This window comes from Equus caballus, chromosome 2, assembly GCF_041296265.1.
Source record: "Equus caballus isolate H_3958 breed thoroughbred chromosome 2, TB-T2T, whole genome shotgun sequence".
In the NCBI taxonomy this organism is placed as follows: domain Eukaryota; kingdom Metazoa; phylum Chordata; class Mammalia; order Perissodactyla; family Equidae; genus Equus; species Equus caballus.
The window spans coordinates 24,057,759-24,074,300 of record NC_091685.1 but is presented as its reverse complement, the minus strand read 5'-3'; the positions used below and the strand labels follow the sequence as shown (position 1 = coordinate 24,074,300).

The 16,542-nt window shown below is 43.2% G+C and overlaps 2 long non-coding RNA genes across 3 annotated transcripts; both read right to left on the bottom strand.

Annotated features, from left to right (window-relative positions):
- Positions 1 to 1,522: 1,522 nt before the first annotated feature.
- LOC138920621 (uncharacterized) lies at positions 1,523 to 14,309 on the bottom strand. 2 transcript variants are annotated; one of them, XR_011432093.1, is made up of 3 exons: positions 13,560 to 14,309; positions 12,848 to 13,401; positions 1,523 to 2,498 (listed from the first exon to the last, which is right to left on the bottom strand). It is a non-coding gene; the product is annotated as an uncharacterized lncRNA (long non-coding RNA). The 2 variants fall into 2 exon arrangements; XR_011432092.1 differs by lacking the exon at positions 1,523 to 2,498 and having other exon boundaries at positions 7,844 to 13,401; positions 13,560 to 13,717.
- A 509-nt stretch (positions 14,310 to 14,818) lies between these two features.
- Positions 14,819 to 16,079, bottom strand: LOC138920622 (uncharacterized). The gene is made up of 2 exons (XR_011432094.1): positions 15,966 to 16,079; positions 14,819 to 14,961 (listed from the first exon to the last, which is right to left on the bottom strand). It is a non-coding gene; the product is annotated as an uncharacterized lncRNA (long non-coding RNA).
- Between the last annotated feature and the right edge of the window lie 463 nt (positions 16,080 to 16,542).

The window sequence follows — 16,542 nt, the reverse complement described above, 5'->3', positions numbered from 1 at the left end:
GTGTAGGGACTTTGAATTGGACCAGGATGGTGGTTGCAGAGATGGAGAGAAGAGGGGAAATCTGAGATATGTGGTTCGTATGCACCTCTGCCTTCTTCCCTGTTATCATAGATGAAGTCCTCTTGCTCCCTTTTAAAGCTCAACTCACTCCTTATTGAGGGCTTTGCTTCTGCAATGACATCCTTTTTCTCCTGCATCCAGTGCTTCCCCTCCCATGGATCATTCCCATCAACACCTAAGCATACTGTACATCTCCATCTTAAAGCAATTATTAAAAACACTCCCTAGACTCTACCTGCCCTTTAGCCGCCACTCATTTTTCTGTGCCCCTTCCTACTTCCTCAAATCTCATCACTCTTAAACCTACTCTCTTTGGGCTCCCACCCTCACCACTCCACTGAAACTGCTCTTGTCAAGGACACCAACATCTCCCATGTTGCTAAACCCAGTGGTCACTTTTCTGTTGTCATCTTAACCTCTCAGCAATAGCCAACCAAGAAGACTCGTCCATCCTGCTTAAAACATGCTCCTCTTGGTTCGGTGACCCCACACCCTTCAGGTTTTCCTCCTACCTCTATAACTGCTCATTCTTGATCTCTTTAGTTGATTTCCCTCTCTTGGACTTCGACCTCTAAGTCCGGTCGTCAACTACCCATTCTAAGGTCAAACCCTTGACCCTATCATCATCAACAACTATACTACCTCTAAGACCTCACATCTTAGCATCCTACTCCCTGACACCCACTTCCTTTCTTTCCAGCTCATTCACTCTAATAACTTCTTAGCAATTCTTCAACTTCTTGAGATCTCCATCTCTTGACCCTTCATGATGGCATGCCTGAGAATTTAGGCAAAGGCCTCTTCTTCTCTCTACCTGCACCGTCTTTTTCAATGATCTCATCCAGTCCCTTGGCTTTCATACTTGCGCTACGTCAATGGCTCCTACATATCTCTCCAGCTCTGACCTCTCACTAAGTGCCAAACTTGTGCATCCAACTACTTACTTCTCGTCTCTACTTGAATGCCTACCGGCCATCCAAACTTAATATACCCAAGAAGAGCTCTTAGTTCCACTCTCCTCAATTCATTCCTCCCCGAGTCTTTCTCATCTCAGTAAATGGCACTATTATCTACCTAGTTGCTCAAGCCAAAAGCCTAACAGCCATTCCTGATTCCTCCCTTTGTCTCATTCTCCAATTCTATCCATCTGTAAGTCCAGTCACTCTATCTCCAAAATACACCTAAAATCAAACAGCTTCTATCCATCTCCACTGTCACTCCCTTCACTCAGTAGCCTCCTAACTGGCCTCTCTACTTCCACCCCTACAATCTGTTTTATAAACAGCAGCCAGAGTGATCTTTCAAAAACATCAATCAGGTCATATCGACGCCTCCCTTCAATGGCCTGTATAGGGCTTCACCAGGCCTGCAATTTCCAACACACTCTGGCTCCCACCGCCTTTCTGATAGCATGTCCTACCACTTTCCTCTCAGCTACTACACTTCAGCCACACTGCTGTTCTTTCTTTTCTTTCAATGCACCAAAGTGGTTTCCATCTTAGGATCTTTGCTCTTGCTGTTCCCTCTGCCTTCAATATTCTGTCCTCAAATCTGCAGTGAGCTTTGCTCTATTTCACAATCTAAATCAGTGCTATCCAATAAAACTTTCTTTAATCATGGAAATGTTCTACATCTGCACTGTTCAATATGGTAGCCACTAGCCACATGTGGTTACTGAGCACTTGAAATGTGGCTGGTGTGACTGAGAAACTGAATTATTATTATTGTTATTATTATTATTTTGCTGAGGAAGATTAGCTCTGAGCTAACACTTGTTGTTAATATTCCTCTTTTTTCACTTGAGGAAGATTAGCTCTGAGCTAACATCTGTGCCAGTCTTCCTCCATTTTGTATGTGGGTCACCACCACAGCATGGCTGATGAGTGGTGTCAGTCCGCACCCAGGATCTGAACCTGTAAACCTGGGCTACTGAAGTGGAGTGTGCTGAACTTAACCACAACACCATGGGCCAGCCTGAGAAACTGAATTATTTAATTGAATTAAAATTTAAATTTAAGTAGGCATAGGCTAGTGGATGCCATATTGAACCATGAAAGTAAATTACCCCCAAGCCACTCTCTATTAAGTTATCTTGCTTTATTTTCTTCAAAGCACTTTTCTTGAGATGAAATAATCTTGTTCACTTATTTATCAATTTTCTACTTTTAGCTACAAGGATGTTGGCCTTATGAGAGCAGAGGCCTTAAGTATCTTACCTATAACTCACCACTCAGTACTCAGCATTTAGAAGAGTGTCAGGAGCATAGAAGGTGCTTGATACATGTTTGTTAACTGATGAATAAAGCATCAAATCAGGGCCAGTCCCAGCAGCCTACTGGTTAAGTTCAGCATGCTCTGCTTCAGCAGCCTAGGTTCAGATCTCAGGTGTGGACCTCCACCACTAGTCTATTAGCAGCCATGCTGTGGTGGTGACTCACCTAAAAGAAAAAAGAGAGGAAGATTGGCAATGGATGTCAGCTCAGGGTGAATATTCCTCAGCAAAAAAGACGTATTAAATTAGTAGTTCTCAAAGTGTGGTCTCCAAGCCCCTAAGAGTCCCCAAGAGTTTTCAGAGGGTCTATGAAGTCAAACTGATTTTCATACTAGTACTAAGGCATTATTTTGCCTTCTTGACGGTAGAAAAGCAATGATGGGTGAAAACAACTGGCCCCTGGGCACAAAGCAAGGCAGTGGCCCCAGGCTGTACTTGTGGCCATTGTGTTCATCACTGCGATGCACGCACAGTAAAAGAAATAAATATACCAGTTTCCCTTAAGAATGACTTGACGAAACAGTAAAAATTATTAACTTTATTAAATCTCTACCCTTGAGTATACTTCTTTTCAATATTTTGACAGGATAGGGAGAATTCTGCTGGATGCCTAGGTACCATAGTTGTCTCAAGGAAAAGCTCTCCTGCGATTGTTTGAGTTGCAAGCTGAACTAGCTGCTTTTTTTTCCTGAACACCATTTCTACTTGAAAGAAGGATTGCAAGACACATGATGGTTATGCAAATGTGGGGGTTTTGCTGACATTTTCTCTAAAATGAAGGAAATGAGCCTGTCAATTCAGGGGAAAAAATTGACAGTATTTGCTGCCAATGATAAAATTTGAGCTTTTGAGTGAAAATGAGACTTTTGGAAAATTTGTATCCACTACTGTGAGCTTAATAGCTTCCCAATACTTAAAGACTTTCTGATAAGATCAGTAGTGACATTAATGAATATGATTTTTTAATGTAAAATGAAATGTGTCGACATTGGGAAGATCTGTATAATTCAGTGAACCAATGTTTTCCAAGTGACCAATATGTGATATTACAAAATCATGGGTGGATAAAGGATGCATTCAGAGTGTAATAGGCCACTGTATTTTAATTTAATAAAAAGTTCTTTGATGTGGTTTCATATTTCACACTGAAATGCAATTTTACAAAATTGTCATTTGTCAAGTTTTGGTATAGTACCAGAGATGAATATCCACAATTACCTAAAAAGGCTTTAAAAATACTCCTTTTTCCAGTTATGTATCTTTATGAGGCTCAACCAAAAGCACATATCTCAACAGGTTGAATAAAGAAGCAGATATGGAAACCTAGCAGCCGTTTATTAAGCCAGATACTAAAGAGATTCGCAAAAATGTCAAACAATGCAATTCTTCTAATTTTTTTGATTTGGAAAATGTAGTTATTTTGCAATGAAAAAAGGTGTTATTTATGTTAACATTAATGGCCTTATTATTTTAAAATAAATAAATATATATTTAAAATTCTTAATTTTAATTTCTAATATGACAATTATCAGTAACGTAACCCACATAAACAAAAGCTCTTTAAGGTCTTCAATTTTGTAAAAAGGTCAAAAAAGTTTGGGCAACACTGCTATAGATAAATAACAAAGTTAATCAGCCCCTAATACCTCGGTGCATTGGTGGAAGGAACACAAAACAATTATAAATAAGCCACCCCGTCTGGAAAAGGAGAGGAGGGGAAATAACACCCCACGGTCCTTGGTGTGTCTGTGTGCCACAGGTCAAGAAGAGCCAGGATTCCCTGCTTTCGTAGAGTGAGGCACGTCTGGCTGCTCTGCCATTTTGGGCAGTCTCCCCTCTCTGTCGTCACTCTGTGGCCGCATCTTAGAAGGATTTTGAGGATTTCCTCTTGGTATTGTTTGGAGCCAAGACATTGCCTTCAGGGTTGATCAGTTGCAGGCTTCTATGTGCCAGGATTGGGGTTTCTGTGGCAAAACCACTCCCTTGAAAGATGTACACATTTTCTGACTATTCACATTTGGATCACTCTGTAGGCTAATAAACGAGTCAGAAGAATTGTGAGTTGTGGTCCCTGCATCTAGGCCTTCATCTTGGTATGCCAGGGGAAGGGAAGGAGTCTCTCTCAGTAACAGGACCTCCCAGTCCTTGGCTCAGGGCCTCCTTCTTTGCCTCTGCCTTGGAGCAATCATGAACACGAGGCATGGGGGAGAGGCACAGCTGGCTGCCCCTGACCACTAGGCTGCATCCCAGTGGCAGGTTCTTCACATAGGGTAGCTCTTCTCTCCGGGAGACAGGTAGGAAGTGCTTGGGAGGGGCTGTGTTTCCTGCCTCCCTGCCTTTGTTCCCACTCACTTTAGCTTTGACATAAAGAGATGAGCTTTTTCAAGCCTGCAAAGCATGTGACCATCAGACTGCAGTAGCTTGGATTGCTGGCTACAGTCTGTCTTAGCAAAGCTGTGGGCACACGAGCTCTGGGGCCAGGCTGCCTGGATTCAAGTCACAGCTGTGTCCCTGTTTAGCTTCGTGACCTTGGGCAAATCGTTCTGTGCCTCAGTTCCTCAAATGTAAAATGGGGAGTAACAATGGTGTTCCCTTCTTTGTGTTACTGTGAAGATTAAATGAATTAATAGGCATAGAGCAGTTAGCATAGAACCTGGCACACGATGAGTGCCTCAGAAATGTTAGCTTTTATTGTTTATTATTCTCTCTGCAAAATTTATCTCTTTGACTCTGAATGGAGGCTTGGGAAAATAGCCATCACATGCAACCTCCGGACGTATTTCTACCAAGCCCCCTAAAGCTCCCACCTATGTTAGGTACATAGTCTGAGCTTCAGGAGGCCCTGGCTGTGCAGCCTCATCACAGGGAATGCTGACCTCCCAGCCTGGGATGGGGAAGTCCTCATCATTCTATACCCGCCTCAACTCAGCCAATTCCCGGTGTGAGGGACATTCCTGGCAACACCCCACTTCCTGTATCAGTCAGAGCTTCTTCAATTACAGGTGACAGAATCCCAACAGAAATGGACTTTGGGGACGGGAGAAGGAACTTGTTGGATTACATTACGGGAAAGTTCAGGGGCTTTAGACATGGTTAGATCCCGGCACTAAAATGATGTCATCTTGTGTGTCCAAATGGTGTCTCTGTCTCTCACCCTTTCTCCATTTCTCAGCTCTCTGCCTCTGTGTTGCTTTCAATATTAAGCAGTCTCTGTCTACATGGTGGGAAATCCATGCTTACAACTTCCCAGCTTAGGAACCTCAGAAGAAAGAAGAAAGCAGCCTCTCCTCTCCTGGAATTCCAGAAAAGCTTGGAATTGCCTTTAATTTCTTCAGCTCCAGCTATGTTCTTTAGCCTTGTGACATTCCAGAGTGATGTCACATGTGGCCTCAGAGGAGTGAAACTGCACAGCCAGGGAGGGGAGGAAAGGATTGATATTTATCAACTCTCTGTTCTGTAGCAGGCATTTTGTATCTTCACATGGTGAAGACTGTCCCCTTTTGGGAAGGAAACTAAATCTCCTGGTCGCCTCTACCTCCCTCCAAGCTGGGGGGGTGGGGGTGGGGGGCGGAGAGAGTGGCCTTTTTTTGTGTCCACAGTCCACCCTCTGCTGTTGCCCTTGATCCCATCCCTCTTTCTTCCTAGAGACAAAACACCATCAAATATCTTCCTCTTGCTCTTATATTGTCACTCTCTCCCTCTCTGTTCTCTTCTGAGCCTCCAAACATGCTTAAGTCTCTCCGACTGAAAAAACAAACCTCCTCCCCTTCTCAGGAGAGCGTTGTCTACCATCTCTACACCTCATCCACCTTTCACTCACATCTCAACTAAATGAAATCAGTTTTCTATTGTGCCGTCTTCTGAAATCGCTCTCTCTAAATTACCAGTTACTTTCCACATGACAAATCCAGCCCTCGGCCAGCTTGACCCGTCTCACATGTCAGCTCGCCATGCTTTCTCTCCTCAAATTCTCACCCTACTTGGCTTCCATGATTTCGTTCGTTCCTGGTTCTCCCTCTCCCTCTTCTGGTTGCTCTTTTCCCTGCATTCACTGGTTAAAGGTTTATGAGGAGGGAAAGCCACTTCCCCTTTCACTCACGTCTGTGGTTTCAAGTGCCATTTTTTCTTTGGTGATTCCTCATCTCCAGGGCCTGGGTCTGCCTATGGGGGTCAATTTCCATGCCCCTGCACAGAGCCTGACAGAGTAGCTGTCCATATCTAGTGAGCAAAGAAGGCATTTCCTCAAAGGCAGGTGCCTAAGGAATGGCAAAGCAGGGAACCGGATCCAGATCTGGAACCATATCCCAAGCCACTCGCAAAGGCAGACCCCCCCAAAAGAAAAGTTAAGCAGCATCTCCAACGTGAGTAAAGAGGAGGCAGTTATCCTGCCCTTACTGTATCCTTCTGATGGTGACTCAGGCCTCAGAACTCAATCCCACAGCGCTAGCAGTCTTCTCTCGTCACCCTCCACTCATGATGCCCTCTCTCTCATATTTGCCTGTGAGATAGCATGTTAGAGTGGAAAGGCCGTGATATCCGAATTCCAGATCAGGCTTTGTGGTCTGCTGTCTTTTGATCCGGCTGTGTGATCTCCAGAAAATCAGTGGCCATGTGTGGGTATGTTCATGAACTTCTTCGGTATGCAAGGAAGAGCCATGCTCAGATGACATTCAGTGATGGCGGCTATGATAAGGACACAGAGGAGGTGAGTTATTACGGGAAGCCATCTTAGCAGCCCCAAGCAGCTCCCTGGAGAACAGGAACAATGATCTGGTGACGTGCCCTGGGTGTGCTCCTAGCGCTTATGTCTCCCATACCAGACAGGCTCACGCAGGCGGGTGGCCTCCATCACATCTAGCTTGTTCACAGCAGCGTTTGGCTTGGGCCCAAATCCTGTGTCCAATCAACTGCAGGAAGGTGGCAGGGCTGGCCTCATTGGATTTATGTGACCTAGATCACAACGATTTCACGAAGCAAGATCAGCTCAGGTCTGCTGGCCTCAGGAGGGGGCTGAGGGAGTTGCAGGCACTCGGCTTCGTGGTTTTCGTGTCTTCCTCATTGTGGCTCGATTTCCTTCCTTCATTTGACAAATGAAGGGGTTGGACCAACTGATCTTCAAAAGTACTTCCAAATCTGACTTTCCAGGAATTTGTCATTATTATAGTTTGGCTACATATCAGCTCTAGCAAAATAGCCTATTACATCCCTGCTCGAAGGTTTTAAGTTGTGCTGTTTATCAGTCAGGGATCAGTCGCAGGAAATAGAAACCACTCTGATTATTTTATACCGAAGGGCATTTAATATAGGGAATGAGATATTTAAAAACATAGTGGGCAGGACGTGGAGGAGTGGGTTCTAGGATGAGCCCCCAGGAGTGACTCTCAGAACAAGACCGCAGAATAGCTGCCAACTCTGGCACAATCATGAAGGTGATGGATAGGAGGCCACTGCTAGAATTGTTGCACTGAGGAACACGCCGCGTGAAAAGACAACCCACAAAACGGGAGAAAATATTTGCAAATCATGTATTTGTCAAGGGACTTGTAACCAGAATATATAAAGAAGTCTTATAACTCAACGATAAAAAGACAAATAACCCAATTTAAAAATGAGCAAAGGATTTGAATAGATATATCTTTAAAGAAGAGATACAAATAACCAAGAAGTATATGAAAAGATGCTCAACATCACTAGCCATTGGGGAAATGCACATCAAAACCACAATGAGATACTATTTCATGCCCACTGGGATGGCCATAATGAAAAAGACAATAACAAGTCTTGGCAAGGATGTGGAGAAATTGGAACCCTTGTGTATTGCTGGTAGGTAAAATCTATAGCCTCTGTGGAAACAGGATAGTGGTTCCTCAAAAAATTAAACACTGGACAGCCACAGGTAAAAGAATGAAAATAGACCGTTCTTTTACACCATTCACAAAAATAAACTCAAAATGGATCAAAGACCTAAAGGTAAGACCTGAAACCATAAGGCTTCTAGAAGAAAATATAGGCAGTACACTCTTTGACATCAGTCTTAAAAGGATCTTTTCGGACACCATATCTTCTCAGACAAGGGAAACAATAGAAAGAATAAACAAATGGGACTTCCTCAGGGGGCCGGCCCATGGCTGAGCAGTTAAGTTAGCATGCTCCACTTTGGTGGCCCAGGGTTTCGCAGGTTCGAGTCCTGGGTGCAGACATGGCACTGCTCATTAAGCCTTGCTGAGGTGGCATCCCACATGCCACAGCTGGAGGGACCCACAACTAAGAATACACAACTATGTACCAAGGGGCTTTGGGGAGAAAAAGGAAAAATAAAATCTTCAAAAAAAAAAAAAAAAAGGATAAACAAATGGGACTTCATCAGACTAAAGAGCTTCTATAAAGCAAGGGAAAACAGGATCGAAACAAAAAAACAACCAATCAATTGGGAAAAAATATTTGAAAATCATATATCCAAGAAAGGGTTTATCTCCATAATATATAAAGAACTCACACAGCTCAACAACAAAAAATCAAACACCCGATCAAAAAATGGGCAGGGGACATGAACAGACATTTCTCCCAAGAAGATATACGGATGGCCAATAGGCACATGAAAAGATGCTCATCATCACTGATCATCAGGGAAATGCAAATCAAAACTACACTAAGATATTACCTTACACCCGTTAGAATGGCTAAAATAACCAAAACAAAAAGTAACAAATGTTGGAGAGGTTGTGGAGAAAAAGGAACCCTCATACACTGCTGGTGGGAATGCAAACTGGTGCAGCCACTATGGAAAACAGTATGGAGATTTCTCAAAAAGTTAAAAATAGAAATACCTTATGACCCAGCCATCCCACTACTGGGTATCTATCCTCAGAACCTGAAATCAGCAATTCCAAGAGTCCCAAGCACCCCTATGTTCATCGCAGCATTATTTACAATAGCCAAGACGTGGAACCAACCTAAGTGCCCAGCAACTGATGATTGGATAAAGAAGATATGGTATATATACACAATGGAATACTACTTAGCCATAAAAAAGGACTAAATCGTCCCATTCGCAACAACATGGATGGACCATGAGGGTGTTATGTTAAGTGAAATAAGCCAGACAGAGAAAGACGAACTCTATATGACTCCACTCATAAGTGGAAGTTAACATATAGACAAGGAGAACTGATCGGTGGTTACCAGGGGAAAGGGGGGAATGGGGGGAGGGCACAAAGGGTGAAGTGGTGTACCCACAACATGACTAACAATAACGTACAGCTGAAATTTCACAAGGTTGTAAACTATCATAATCTCAATAAAAAGTTAAAAAAAATTAAACACAATTTCCATATGACCCAGCAATTCCACTTCTGGGGATATACACAAAAGAATTGAAAGCAGGGACTTGAACAGACATTTATGCACCAATATTCACAGCAGCATTGACACAATAGCCAAAAAGTGGAAACAACCTACATGTCCATTAACTGATGAATAGATAAATGAAATGTGGTATATCCATACCATATCCAATGAAATATTCAGCCATAAAAAGAAACGAAGTACTGATACATGCTACAACATGGATGAACCTTGAAAACCTCATGCCAAGTGACAGAAGGCAGACACAAAAGGCTACATATTGTATGATTTCACTTATGCAAAATATCCAGAATAGGCAAATTCACAGAGACAGAAAGTAGAGTAGTGGTTGCCTGGGCTGGGAGGAGGATGGAATTGGGAATAATGGCTAATAGGTTTCTTTGGAGGTGATGGGATTGTTCTAGAATTAGACGATGATAGTCACATAACTTTGTGAATATATTTAAAATGGTAATTTTAAGTTATGTGAATCATATCCCAATTAAAAAAAAAAGCAACATGGTTAAAACACACACACATCATTGTGGCTGCAATCTAAGCATCAGAAAGTCACCTCTGGAGCCAGCCCTGATGGCCTAGTGGCTAAAGGTCACCTTACTCCAAGTTGGCAACTTGGGCCAGTTCCTGGGTGTGGAACCATACCAGGCAGCTGTCAGTAGCCATGTTGTGGTGGTGGCTTACATAGAAGAACTAGAAGGACCTACAACTAGAATACACAACTATGTACTGGGACTCTGGGGAGGGAAAAAAAAAAGAGAGAGGAGGATTGGTAACAGATGTCAGCTCAGGGTGAATTTTTCCCAGCCAAAAAATAAATAAACTAAAAAATAAATCTCTCCGTTAAAAAAAAATTTAAAAACCCACCTTCACTGCTGCATCACTGCTTTTCAACCTCATGTAGCTAGTGATTGGACATTGGAATGCTGCTGAAGCAACCCAAGGTTGCCACAAACATGGAGCAACAACCACACAGCTGAGAGATGGCCTTGGCTTCACTTCCTTCTCCCCACTCATAAAAATCAATGCAATTTACAGACTCTAATTTGCATGCAGAATATTAACTGCAAGGGATTGTGGGAAATGCAGTGTTTAACTTTGCAGCCTCTACAGTACAAGGAAGAGATTGGAATGGATGCTGAGGGACAATTCACCGTATCTATGCCAGTTCATCCTTTGGCCTTTTGGGGATCTAAACCCTCTCCCTAAAAGAAGAGATCCAAAAGCCATCTCTGGGTGATGTTCATTCTAGTTCAGTCACAATTCTACCTCAACAACCTGTACCCTAAGGACTAGATGATCAAGTTACCAACAATAACACACCTTATAAGACTAGGGAAAATATGGGAAGTGGGAAAGAAATGGGTTGTTACCTATAAATACATACACAATAGAGGGAGGAAAAATATGAAGTGCTAATATAGTCTTCATTTCTCAACTTTTCATGAATTAGTTATTTATATTCATTACTTTCTTTCTCTACTCTCATTCTAAGTTCATTTTCCCACAGCCAGTTATCTGGTGTGGGGACCCAATCTTCACTCCTAAAGGAACTGAGCCCTCGCTGGTCTAGCCTTTCAGAACTTTGACTCCTGAATACAGCAGTACTACAAGTGGCCCCAGAAGGTCCTTTAGGTTCTAGACATACCCCTTCCCGACCTCACTGAGCAACAGCAAACCTATCTCCCTTGATGATCAAGATCAATCACTCCACCTAACACAGTCGTCCCCTTTTAGGCTATTGGTTCAGTGGATGAGGAGCCCAAGTTGGCCAGAAAACTTCCAGTTCAATGGACTCATTGCTGTGTGCCCTTCTGGAAGTATTTCTCCTCTGGGTATTGAGATTCCTAAACTAACAAAGACCAAAGTCACAGGAAAAGAAGCAAAACTTTTGTGAGCGGGTTGTATATAGTGGTCACTGTTCCAGAACACATCATCCTATAAGACAAAACTTCAACTTCACAAGATGCTGTCTTCCAGCAGTGCCTTAAAAGAGTCTTTAGGAAGTCATTTGACTGTGCTCTTAGGCCTGCTGCCTCAGGATGATCCCCCGGGTCTGAGCCCATTGCCTCACCTGATGAGAGGCAGTGTTGTGTGGAATACTCCATGACGAAGAAGGCATCCAGTAAGTTCGCGGATACTAACAATGACAACAATCGTGATCATGATAATAATAAGTGAAAATGATACTAGCTAATACTTATAGCACTTACTATAGGCCCGGCACTGTTATATGTATTCATTTAATCCTCACAGTCCCAAATGAAGAAACTGAGAGAGAGGTGAAGTAATTTGCCCGAGATTGTAAGTTACTTAAACGGTGGAGTCAGAATTCCTAGCCAGGTTTTCTGGCTCTGGAGACTATCCTCTTAACCACTATACTTCTCAAAGTGAATGTATAATCAAATTTAGAATAATTGAGGGAGATGTCTTTGGTTTTATAATAATTCGGATTTTTCTCCTTTAAAATTTATTCTTTGTGAATATTTCAGGCACGCATGGGAAAAATGTATATCTCATATACGAGTGTCTTCCAGTGAGGACAAATCCCTATGTTCTCTATGATGGAAGGGATCTGATCTGTTATTAAGTGCCCAGCTGGTCCCCCCAGAGCATGGAGCAGGGCTCAGTAGTAAGCCAACATCAGCTTCTCAAAAGGAGAATAGCTATTGCCAAAAATCACATGGCTTGACTCCAAAATCTTAAGGCTCTGTGCTGTGACTCTCCTACGGAAGTTGGCCACGGTTTGTTTACAGTATCCTCATTTGACAATTTCCACACCACTGGATCTGCTGGGTCATAAAACCCAAACTGCTTACATTGCAGCCTGTACCAACTGGTGACCGTTCTCTTAACCTGGGCCCATCAAAGCTGGTAGCCTTATGGGTTACTTGGCAAACAGGTCTGTGAAGCATAACCAAATGTGGTATATCACATCCCAAATCAAAAGAGATCCATCAGATGCTCAGGATTTTTCTTAGTGGTCGGGGGTGTACAGGACAACGGCTCACCTTTCACTTTAGATAAACTGCTGTGCTCCAGACTACTGCTGTGGATCCCTAAAAACTTCACGGAGGTGGAAATGCCCTAATTTCCACAGAGGTTATCTCCTATCCTCTAGAATACATGCGTTTTACCAAGGCATTTAGATACCTGCTACTTCTTGCTTATTTGGTCCAAAAACACGTCACCACATGTAGAGTGATGTTCTGGGAAAGGTGAGATGATTAAAGTGACTGCAGAGGAGATTTCAGCAGAGCTGGAGAGGTGATACGCCCAGGTGTGGGACAGTAAGATGGACTGTTGACCCTGACAGGTGAAAGGAGCCTGCTTTGATGTTTTCTGCTCTTTGGGCTACAGAAGAAAGCATATTTCAGACTGATACTTGCATGGCTGCAGGTGCCAGGGCAGGTGTTGACTTGCTTCGTAAAGAGATTGTAACAGCTACAACTCAAGTACTGCACAGGGCAAACAAATCATTTACACGCAGATAAGATAGAGATCAGCGCTCCCAAATTTCTCAGTCTTTGATGGTGACGGTAATATCTGTCGTGCCCTCAGGGATGCACTGTCGCTTTTGGATTATGATCTGGTGGGGAAGGACAGTTCCAGGGACTTTCCTTTGCTCTTCCCACCACAATAGCTTTCACTCTGTGGGTCACTGTGAAGATTCTGCCAGCGGTCAAGTATGTCTGCTACAACTGTGCCTGCAGGAACGGAGAAGTAAGCGCAGGGTGAATATGCGAGCTAGACACAGGCCAAAATTCCTCTTAAATTACTTGACCCTCACGTATTAGTTGGCTAGGGCTGCATAACAAAATACCACAAACTGGGTGGCCTAAACAACACAAATTTATTATCTCACAGTTTTGGAGGCTGGAAGTCCGAGATCAAAGGGTTGGCAGGGTTGGTTCCTTCTGGGGGCTGTGAGGGAGAATCTGCCCCAGGCCTCTCTCCCGGCTTCTGGTGGTTTGCTGGCGATCTTTGGCATTCTTTGTCTTCTGCTGCATCATCCCCATCACTGCCTTTGTCTTCACATGGTGTTCTCTCTGCACTTGTGTCTCTGTGTCCAAACTTCCCCTTATCATACAGCACCAATCACACTGGGTTAGGGGCCCGCCCTACTCCAGTACAGTCTCATCTTACTTGAACCACATCTGCAACAACCCTATTTCCAAATAGGGTCACATTCTGAGGTATTGGGGGTTAGGATTCCAACATAGTGATTTTGGGGGACATAATTCAACCCATAACACCCCCATAAGCCTCTATTCTAACTAGTGGACCACAAAGACCTTTTAGGTCCCTTGGGATTACTGGTGGCTTAGGGCCGGTTTCTAAGTATTCCCTAAAAGCCTGGGTATTTCCATTTCCCTAAATAGATGAACATAGGTAAACGCCTTAAGATTCGTTTGTGGAAGACTAAAAGATGTCCAATTCACTTATGGTGATATTGCTGGGTGCTTCCTCCAGGGTACCCAGCACCCCTTTATTCAAGGGCCTTGGGTCTGAGAATTTAGCGAGTGTCCATAACTCTCCATTTTGGTGACTCAAACCAGGCTTCTCTTTGCCAGACCTGGAATTTTGCTTTGTTATACAAACCTTAGTAGGTTCTATTTCATCACTCCAGCTCTGTTGCCGTGGTACAGTCTCTTGGCCGCTGCCACTCCAGGCTCCTGTCATCCCTACTGATATCAGGGATTGCATTTCAATGGCAGCATCTCTTAGGTTCACTCCCAGCCTACGGAGGATATACACTACAGCACTTTTCAAGATGAGGTGTTCCCCTTATCTATGTACTTTCCAATTCCTTAGTGAAAGGAATATCCTTTGAGCAATTTGGAGGACAAAATTAGATAAGTAGATCACACATATGATAAATCTGTCTCAACATTTCTATCTTCATATGTGTTTGGATTGTCTTTTAATGCTACACTAGGAATTTTTGGCATTTCAATTTCTTTGAGTGTAGACCACTGTTAAGTCCAGGTTTCATCCAACCAACCAGCTAAGAGCCTCTTAGCTGCTAATGCCAATATACTAAATCCAGAATCTCTAGAACTTCCACATTAATAAATTCAAACCAGATGAAAACAAAATCATGTTTTCTTCCTGGTCTAATACCTTTAGCATCCAGTCCACACACATTCCCAAGGTTTCTGCTGATTCAATTAGCAAAATCTTACAATTCTTCTGTAGCCTTCTCTCAGATCAGACTTTGCGTTTGCCTTCCAGAAGCGTACTGGGATCTGACTCTAGTTACAGATCTGTTGGCAATAATGGTTAGTGGGTGGGACATGGTAAGTACTGGCATTCCCTTTCAAGGCAACTACCCCAGGGTCTCCAAGTAAGAGGGAACCAGGCATCTCAGTGAGGAGAAAAAGGGCTTCTTTGCCCTGGTAAGAGAAGCTTAGTGGAGTCTGGGGGCTCAGAACACTAGGATTTATCCAAAACCACTCAAATGTCCTCATCTCTCACTTCAGGGTCCTACTCTTTCCCAGACAATGTCCTAATTTTCACATAAGAGACATGGTAAGGATATTAATTTAACTTACGTTGTAATTCAATAACCCAGAATCTCCATCTGATTTTCATGTATGTCAGCCTTATGGCTACAAGAGACAAAATCTTTTTGGGGCTCTCCCATACACGCCTTGAGCTGAAAATTTATTTTATCTTTTTTGCTGAGGAAGATTAGCTCTGAGCTATCATCTGTGCCAATCCTCCTCTATTTCATATGTGGGAACACCTCCACAGCATGGCCAGTGAGTGGAGGAGGTCTAGTGTCTGGGATCTGAACCCGTGAATCCAGGCCACCAAAGCAGAGTGCGAGGAACTTTCACCATTTGGCCACAGGGCCGGGCCCATTGAGCTGAAACTTCAAAACTCTTGAGCCTTTCATTTCCTTTCTTTAACCTCTTTAGCATAGCCACCATCATTTAAGTCCTCATTTCTTACATGATGGTCTATTGTGGCAGCCACTTGATCTGCCAAAGTCTTTCCTCCAAAAGACATGTCATTTCAGATGACCACAGACATAAGTAATCTTTGCCTACTAGTTTATCATTTCCCAATGGCAACTAGATCTTCACTTCCTTCAAGGCCAACTTAGTCATAACTAACCTAAGAGTTCCATCTTTGAGGGCTTATTGCCTATAACCACTTTTGGAACCAAATACTCTTACCAGTCAGGGTTCAGTAGTTGCCAGGAAACACAACCCTTCTACCTACTTTTAGAAAAGGATTCAATAAACGTAAATTAGATGCGTACCAGAATTGGAAAGCCTAGGCAAGTGGGCTCTAGGTCGGGCCTCCAGGAAAGATTCCCAGGTTGGTCTGTATGGGAGATGCTACCTCTCCCACTATCGTCAAGAGGAGAAATCAGGAGACCACCATAGCCTGACTACGAGAACAAATATCACTGTTATTTATCGGTCAGGAAGCCCTTCAACACTCACAAAACTACTGATGGATATTGGAATACCATTGAAGAGAAACCTAAGGTCTCTATATCCTCGCAGCAGCAACAGTCAAAGCAGCTGAAGATGACCCCTGAATCACTTCCTCCTTCCACATCTTGTTTGTGCATCTAATTGGCAAAACTTAAATTACATTCAGAACCTTGGTTTCAAGGAAGTTTAAGATATGTAGCTTTTAGCTTTCCAGCCTCTGGAGTACAAGAAAGTATATTAGAAAGAGGTTAAGAGGTTGGAATGAATAAGTACCCATTTACCAAGTCCACAAGTTTCTTTCCACTCGCCTATCCAAGTAGGACTGGTGACCACACACGCCCTCTCCCAGTTTTAGCCCCTTTGAAAGTTGACTGCCATCACCCCCTCTGTCTGGCT